Below are 7964 nucleotides of genomic sequence, written 5' to 3'. Positions count from 1 at the left end.
TGATCAGTGTAATGAAGAGATTTTGTGTAGTCCTTAATATTGTGACAAAGTACCATATTTGTATTATCAATTCTTAAAAAAAAATTTTCTTCCTTTATTATGTAGAGTCAATATTATACCATTTTGCACTGTAAACTTGCAACTTGGTATCTGACACTTCACACTTCACAATTGTAATAGCCTTACAACAATACAATTTCACCGATACCCTCACCATCTACTACGGACTACATTGCATCCACCCAAATATTCATATGCTGAAGCCCTACCCTAAAAGTGACTATTTAAAGATTGGGCCTACACAAAGGTAGTTAAGATTAAATAAGGTAATAAGGATAAGACCCTGATCCCATGGGATTAGTATCCTTATAGGAAGAGAGAACAGAGAAGGTGGGCTCTCTCACCCTTACTCTTGCTGTCTCTTTTTATTCTCTCTGTCTGCCATGCAAGGACACAGAGGGAAGACATCTGTCTAAAAGCCAGGATGAGAGCCTGCATCAGAACAAAAATGGCCAGCATTTGGTGCCTTAACTTAAACTTCTCAGCCTCCAGAACTAGGAGAAAATGAATTTCTGTTACACCAATTTATAGTGTTTTGTTATGGCAGCTTGAGCTAACTGAAACACTATTTTTCATCTTTTGTGCTACTGTTGTAATATTTTAAGTTTTATTATAACTATATAACTACATTTAACAATTTGTATTTGTTTTATTTTTCTTATTTGTTTTAAACAGTCTGTTTTATTTTTTTAAGGGAAATTGAGACACTTAAAAAAACCCTTTTATGTTTACTGTCCCCTCTTCTGCCCCTTGTTTTTAACAATTTCTAGTATCTTCATTCCTAATAATAGAGCCAAGTTTCCATCTGATGTCATTTACTATCAGCGTAATGAACATTCTTTAGCATTTCTTTTAGCACAAGTCTACTTGTGGTATTTTCAGTTATTACTTATCTGAAAATGTTTTCATTTCATTCTTGTTTCTAAAAAATGTCTTCACTGGAAATAGAAGATTAGGATTTTGTTTTGTTTTTGTTTTTTGTAGACGGAATCTCTCTCTGTAGCCCGTGCTGGAGTGCCCTGGTGTGATCTCGGCTCACTGCAAGCTCCACCTCCCAGGTTCACGCCATTCTCCTGCCTCAACCTCCCGAGTAGCTGGGACTACAGGCGCCCGCCACCACACCTGACTACTGACTATCTATTTTTTTTTTTTTTTTTTTGATTTTTAGTAAAGACAGTGTTTCACCATTTTAGCAAGGATGGTCTCGATCTCCTGACCTTGTGATCCACCAGCTTGGCCTCCCAAAGTGCTGGAATTACAGGTATGAGCCACCGCACCTGGCTGGAAGATTGGTTCTTAAGCATTTTAAATAAATCTTTCTATAGCTCTAGGCCTCCATGGCTTCAGATGAGAAATTAGCCATAATCTATATTATGTTTTCTGTGTGAGTACTACATCTATTTCTTTTCTCCTTGAGCTAATGGCTTCACTTTCTCTTGATTTTGATTTTTAGCCTGAAGCTGAGCTTTCTTGAATCTATCAGTGGATAGTAAATATTTATTGTTATTATTATTATTATTTATTTTTTTTTTTTTGAGGCGGAGTCTCGCTCTGTCGCCCAGGCTGGAGTGCAGTGGCGCGATCTCGGCTCACTGCAAGCTCCGCCTCCCGGGTTCCCGCCATTCTCCTGCCTCAGCCTCCCGAGTAGCTGGGACTACAGGCGCCGCCACCACGCCCGGCTAATTTTTTTGTATTTTTAGTGGAGACGGGGTTTCATTGTGTTAGCCAGGATGGTCTCGATCTCCTGACCTCGTGATCCGCCCGTCTCGGCCTCCCAAAGTGCTGGGATTACAGGCTTGAGCCACCGCGCCTGGCCATATTTATTATTAAATCTAGAAAAATTATTGCTATTATGTCTTCAAATGTTTACTGGTCATATTCTCATTGTCTTCTTTTTCTGGGATCCTAATTACACACATAAGATTGCTTGAGAGTGACTCTTAGTTCTCTGAGGCTCTGATAATTTTTCTTACATTTTTTCTCTTTGTTTATATTGAATAATTTCTATTATTTAGTTTGCTGACCTCTTTTTCCTGTCATCCTCAATCTGCTATTAATTCCATCAGAATTTTTTTTCATTTTAGACATTGCAATTTTTAGTTTCAGAATTTCCATATGGTTCTGCTTCTTTTTTCCCCACAGTTTTCATTTCTCTACCAAGCTTCTCTATATCTTTAGATAAACCCCATTTTCCTTCAAATCCATGAAAATATTTATATTAGCACTAAAAAGTCTTGATCTGCTAAATCCAGTATCTGGGCCATCTTGAGGTCAGTTTCTACTCATTGCGTTTTTTTTTTCTTAACTGTGGGTCATATTTTATTTTTTAAAAATGTCTAGTAAGTTTAGATTTAACACTGAACTTTGTGGATGTTGTGTTATATACACTCCTAATTCTGGTACATACTTCTGAAGAGTTTTTCTTTTAATTCTAGTAAGGAGTGCAATTCCTAACTGATAACCTTAAAGTTTTTGTTTTCACTTTGTTAACATGCCTCTGTGGAAAGACTGTTTTGCAAGACTCCTTTATTTGTCGGAATTCAACCTCCAAACCCTGACTTTCATCTAAAGGTATCATTGAGGCTTGGTTTTAGGCTTTAGAAGGCTGCACTTTGAGTGGATTTTACTCTATGGCAGAGTCCTAAATCCAAAGACATGACTTTTCTGGAGTGCTTATGGTATTTAGAAGTGTGTGGACTGAAAAGTCTCCCAGTGTAGTTCTACCTCTGGTGTCTTATATCTGTTCTTAACCCCACAGCAGCTTCTCTCAAGATAATCACTATATAGTTTATTTTCATACATATATAGTCCAGCCCTTAGCCAATAACTTACATTGTATCCTCAGTCAGTCTTCTTTCTCCCTCTACATTGTTCCCCCTCTCTGTTGTTTCAGCTCCCTGCAGTGAAATTAAAAAATAAAAAATTCATCCAAGCAGAGATACATGAGAGCTAAAATCTTCATATAAAACCCATTTATTAGCATGAGGTAAAGAATGAAGTCATATTCCTTTTAATCCTTAATGAGGTTACTTCATTCATATTGTTCACATAATGTAAATATCTGTCTTTATTTTTTACCTGACAATTTTGCCTCCTGGGAAAACTCTAAATATTACTAGAAGTTACTCAACCCAAGAGGTTACACCATTGTACTTTCACCTCTAGGAAATAAAACCTAAGGAATGCTTTCTTTGGAAGTCATGGATCTCTTACTGCTCTTTCGGTTGGTCTGCACGGTATCGTTGGTCATACTAACATCAGATGCTATCATCTTCGTTGAGGCTTGTTTAGGTAGAATTATCTCTGGAGAAATTGCTTAGAGGGAAGATGAGGAACTCAGCTGCTCTCTTTGGAGATGGGTGATAATACCACTGCCTCGAGCCTGGCTACTGACTCCACCAAGTACTATGGGCTGAGTAGTCAGTGGTGCAGCTCATCCCAGCCCGCCTGTCTGAGACCACTCAGAGAGTGGTCTACTCTCATCATTAAATTGTGTTGTCCACTTAACTGTACATCCTGGAGTAGATCTGAGGCCTAAGGAATTTCTTTCCACCTCTATTCTTAAATTCTAATTTTTTTTTCTTTAATGGCATTGCGTACCTTATCATCAGAGATATCCCAAAAAAGTCACTAAATAATCTCATTTTGGCATACTTTCCTAATTTTAGCTGCTCATTCTGATCCACAGATACAAGTGATGTTCATATATTTGGAAAACTATCTGCGGTTGTTCAACATCTTCACTTTATGCTAATCACTCCCTTTTCTGAGATTCATGCATTCAACCCACATTGACATCTAGTCATACCTCTCCCTCTGTCTCTGGCCCTCTCTTTCCAGCACCAGTGTAAATAAGAATCTGAAGCCCATGACCACACATTTGAGATGTGCTCCCTTTTTTGATTGTCTTCACTATATTTATTCCCTGTCTCTTGGTCAATTTTAATACTGCACAGAATACTATGGTTCCCATTCCAGGTCCCTCCTTTACAACTAAATCACTAAATTTCCTGAATGCTGGAAATGTTGCCTCATCATGTTTGAAAGCTGAGTCTACACTAGCAAAATCAATCATTAAGTTCTACCTAACTGACCTAGTGTCTGCATTTTTTTTCTTATATCTGAAATCAGGTTACTCAGAAAAGGAGTCTATGGGCCAGGCACAGTGGCTCATGTCTATAATCCCAGCACTTTGAGGGGAGCCCGAGGTGGGCGGATCACCTGAGTTCAGGAGGTCGAGACCAGCCTGGCCAACATGGTGAAACCCTGTCTCTACTGAAAATACAAAATAATTAGCCAGGTGTGATTGTGTGCACCTGTAGTCCCAGATACTTGGGAGGCTGAGGTAGGAGAATTGCTTGAACCTGAAGGCAAAGGTTGCGGTGAGCGGAGATTGCACCACTGTACTCCAGCCTGGGTGACAGAGCAAGACTCTGTCTCAGAAAAAAAAAAAAAAGAGAGGAACCTATGCAGAAAAGCTTTATTAGCTGATGTGCTAATAAAGCAAACAAATAACAAACAACAAACCCTGGGACTTTTATAACTATCTACACTCTAGACCCATTACTTTCATCATTCAAGTAAAGATAAGAGTCAGGTAGGCAGCAAGACTCTCTTCTGTGGTTGTGCAGGTGGTGCCCTTCAAAACCCTAAGTAACAAATTTGCATTGCAGCCTCTCAGAATAGTGCCCTCAGAATCTTGGTGTGCACAAGCTGCAGAGACATATGTGCAGCCCCACTAGACAGGGTTGTGTTTTTCTCTTCAAAACTGCATTATATGTTTCTTTAACATGATTTCTCTAATGTAAAACTACTCATGACAGTTGGTGGTATCAACAAATGGGCACAAGAAAGTAACTGCAGGTCATAACTCTACCACAATTCACACTTGTGGGTTGGAGTGTTCTTGCAAATGCTTTCTAGCAAGTCTATGGCCTGATTGTTGAAACTTGAATTTTCTCTTAAAAACTGTACTAGGTGATCAGAATTCCTATTCACCAAGGTTAATTAAATCTTAATCTATAGCTTAACCTAAGTAGAAAAATAATAATTATTTTAATTAAGAGACAAATCATCATTTATTTCATTATGGTGACTGGCTCATGTCTGCTACACAAGAAATATACATTGAATGGTAGATAAATTAACAAATGTGTTTACAACATTGCTTCTATGGAAACATGTTTAAAATTCTGATTCAGGTCACAATTCAGACACTTGTATCCTCTATACATCCTTTCATTTCTCCAATCCTAGCAGCTGGATCAATATTCTATCCCTTTCTAGGCATCAGTGGAAGAAGACATAGGGTACAGAGATTTCTATCTCCTCAATCCCTCCAGAAGCCTGCAGATAATAATCTGGGAGGAGCAACCTGATAGAGGATTATCTATGATGACAGTGTCTTGGGAGACAGAGTGGATTGGGAAAGCTGTGGAAGAGGGGCAGGAACCATAGCTCTCCACAGTGACTGTCTACGCAGAGCTTCCTCCTGTGGTGTTGTGGGAGGGCAGCTCCTTTAGCTGCAGAATTTCCAATTCATAATCCCAGTGATGCCAGTGGAACATGGTGGCTCCTTGGGGGCAATGGGAAAATGACCTCAGGTATGCATATGCTCTAAGTGGCCTAAAATTGTACATCTTCAGAAGGGATGATATTCTCAGACTGGACCCAGATGAATACTCAAATGGAACAAATCTTTGAAGACAGATGCAATTCCAGGTAGAAATTGATCTGGCAGTCAGGATAGAGCATTTAATATAACTGGCAACAGAATTTGGCATCAGAGAGGCATGAACAAGGGATTTTTCACAGTGTTGACTAGAGATTTAGGACTATGTGATATTAAAATTATACAGAGAAGAGAAGAGGGAGAGAAGAAACAGGCAGGTTTCTTATATTAGTATTTGCTGATTAGCAGGTGTCAATTACAGGGGCAGGCAAAGCCCTGGTGCCCCAGATATATAAAATAATTGACATTAGACAAAGAAATAGAGAGTGCCTACCACACCATGGGGAAAATACAAGGACTAGGAATATGGTAGAAATCTCTTTGCAGAACTGAGTCAAAAAATAAGAGTCAGATAACTTTTTTTTTTTTTCCTGAAAAATTAGAGCTCCTTTACTTAATATATAAGATCAAGGTGAGTGCCAGAGACTTCAGAGACTAAATCTGTTCTTGGGAGCACATTTCAGGATTGAGAAAACAAAGGGCTGAAGATGCTCAAGCCAGCAAGCTAAACAATCCAGGGAAGGGCTGACTGTGTCAGGCCATCTGTAAAGCAGATTGACCTAATTTTCATTTTCTTCCGATTTCATCCCAGTTTTTAATTTTTATTTGTATCTTTTGATATTAATGTATTTCTGTGCTTCAAACCTCCTTTAATTTTATGGTATATAGACTGCATTTCTTAAGCTCCTTTCACATGTAAATGGGATGTTTTGCTGTCCCTATCTTTTCATCCTGTGTAGGTATCTCTACATGCTATCCTAGTATATGTTGTCTGTCTCTCTGTTTCTGTCTTTGATTTTTAGGTTTTCAAAGAGCAGTTCTGTTTCTCTTTGCCCAATATCTGATGTACCACTTTGCACTGTTAGATAGAGTGTATTCTAAATAGAATTTCATATTGGTAAATATGAACTAAAAGACAAAAAGAGTATTTAGCTTGATTCCAAGTGCGACCATGAATAAACCACGAAAATCACCAAAGTCCATTTTGAAGTGGCAATTAATAGCACTTATGAAAAACTCTAAAATGATGATACATAATTCTTTAATAGAGTTTGGTGATCACATATGGTTTTGGATTTATCAGAGTAGAATTACTGACAAGAGTATATAAAGCATTTTTCTTTGAATTTCATAATAAATTAAGCCTTTCATGATTAATCTGAAAGGAGAGTAAATTCAAGTTCAGGAATAGAGATGAACTATGTCCTGAACATGTTGAAAACTCAAGACACATTCATCTCAATATTCATGATTACTTTGAACAGAAACTATAAAGAAAACTAAATGGTAAACAATCACAGTCAGTGTATTCTCTAGGTCCCAGGTGTGTCAACAGTTTTCTTATGGTAAGTGAAGTCATTAAATTAAGAATCAAAGCCACTTTTAATATGTTTCTGCTGTTGTAAAGATTTGTTGACGACTAATGAAATAAGAAAAAGTCAATTAAAAATGAAATATAGTGCTTGCTTCGGCAGCACATATGCTAAAATTAGAATGATACAGCGATTAGCGTGACCCCTGCGCAAGGATGACACATAGATTCGTGAAGCATTCCTTTTTTTTTTTTTTTTTTTTTTTTTTTTGAGATGGAGTCTCACTCTGCCGCCCAAGCTGGAGTGCAGTGGCCGGATCTCGGCTCACTGTAAGCTCCGCCTCCCGAGTTTACAGCCATTCTCCTGCCTCAGCCCCCCGAGTAGCTGGGACTACAGGCGCCCGCCACCTCGCTGGGCTAATTTTTTGTATTTTTTAGTAGAGACGGGGTTTCACCGTGTTAGCCAGGATAGTCTCGATCTCCTGACCTCATGATCCGCCCGTCTCGGCCTCCCAAAGTGCTGGGATTACAGGCTTGAGCCACCGCGCCCGGCCTAGCATTCCTTATTTTTTTGTTGTGGGGTAGGGAGAGAGGGGAGGGATAGTATTAGGAGATATACCTAATGTAAATGACGAGTTAATGGGTGCAGCACACCAGCATGGCACATGTGTACATATGTAACAAACCTACACATTGTGCACATGTTCCCTAGAACTTACAGTATAATAAAAAATATTAAAAAATGAAATATAATAGGTGAATTAAGGAAAAAAGTCCTCCTAATCATTTATATTTGACAATATTCTAGTAAATTTACATAATTTACTATATATCAATAAATTTTTAAGAAAACAAAATACA

At 38.3% G+C, this 7964-nt stretch overlaps 1 non-coding gene across 1 annotated transcript; it reads left to right on the top strand.

Moving 5' to 3' along the window:
• Positions 1-7250: 7250 nt before the first annotated feature.
• LOC126955781 (U6 spliceosomal RNA) lies at positions 7251-7354 on the top strand. The gene has a single exon (XR_007726080.1). It is a non-coding gene; the product is annotated as a U6 spliceosomal RNA (small nuclear RNA).
• The last annotated feature ends 610 nt before the right edge of the window (positions 7355-7964 follow it).

Source organism: Macaca thibetana, chromosome 5 (assembly GCF_024542745.1).
Source record: "Macaca thibetana thibetana isolate TM-01 chromosome 5, ASM2454274v1, whole genome shotgun sequence".
NCBI lineage: Eukaryota > Metazoa > Chordata > Mammalia > Primates > Cercopithecidae > Macaca > Macaca thibetana.
Note: the sequence above shows the minus strand (reverse complement) of the source record. Positions and strands in the feature narration are given on the sequence as shown.